Consider the following 830-nt stretch of genomic DNA (forward strand, 5'->3'; position numbering starts at 1 on the left):
TATAGATAGATCGGTAGATAAATAGACAGATAGATAGATAGATAGATAGATAGATTTATAGATAGATAGATAGATAGATAGATATATAGACATATAGATAGAGAAGGAGAGAGAGGGAGGGCGAGAGAGAGATAGATAGAGAGTGAGAGGGAGAGAGAGAGAGGGAGAGAGAGAGAGAGAGAGAGAGAGAGAGAGAGAGAGAGAGAGAGAGAGAGAGAGAGAGAGAGAGAGAGAGAGAGAGAGAGAGAGAGAGAAATTGGGGAGGCATTCCATGAAGGAATATACTTTTAAAAATCCATCAAACATGGAAACACCAATGTTGTCCAGGGGGAGCAAATTAGATGTTTATAATCTTGTGTAATAATATGTTTATAATCTGAAGCGAGGTTCGAACCTGGGCATCATAGTCACAGTGCAATGCTTATCAATCCGGGCACCACACTACGTCATGTATCTATAAATAAACAAAAATAAAAACGAAACCGATAAAAGAAATCTTTTATATAGCGCAATATCCACAAACCGTGCACAAAGTCCTTTAGGACATCTTGCCAACATTCATATTTAATAGGACGAGACATGACGGTGGTAATACAATATTTATTCGGACAAGGACAACACTTCTAACGATCAGCTACTCATTTTACACATGAGTACTGTGACAAAAAATGTGAGTAAATAGCCTTTTCCAAAGACTCATTAATGTGGCGTTCAGAGGGGGGGGGGGGGTTCGAACCCAGGACAATCCGATCCGAAGGTGAGTGTCGTGCCGCAAGACCTGAAAGGTGATCAGAAAGCTGAGTTACTAATGAATGCGTTTGATATCAAAT

Source organism: Berghia stephanieae, chromosome 13, assembly GCF_034508935.2.
Source record: "Berghia stephanieae isolate SIO BIC M18660-M18661 chromosome 13, UCSD_Bste_1.3, whole genome shotgun sequence".
Lineage (NCBI taxonomy): Eukaryota > Metazoa > Mollusca > Gastropoda > Nudibranchia > Aeolidiidae > Berghia > Berghia stephanieae.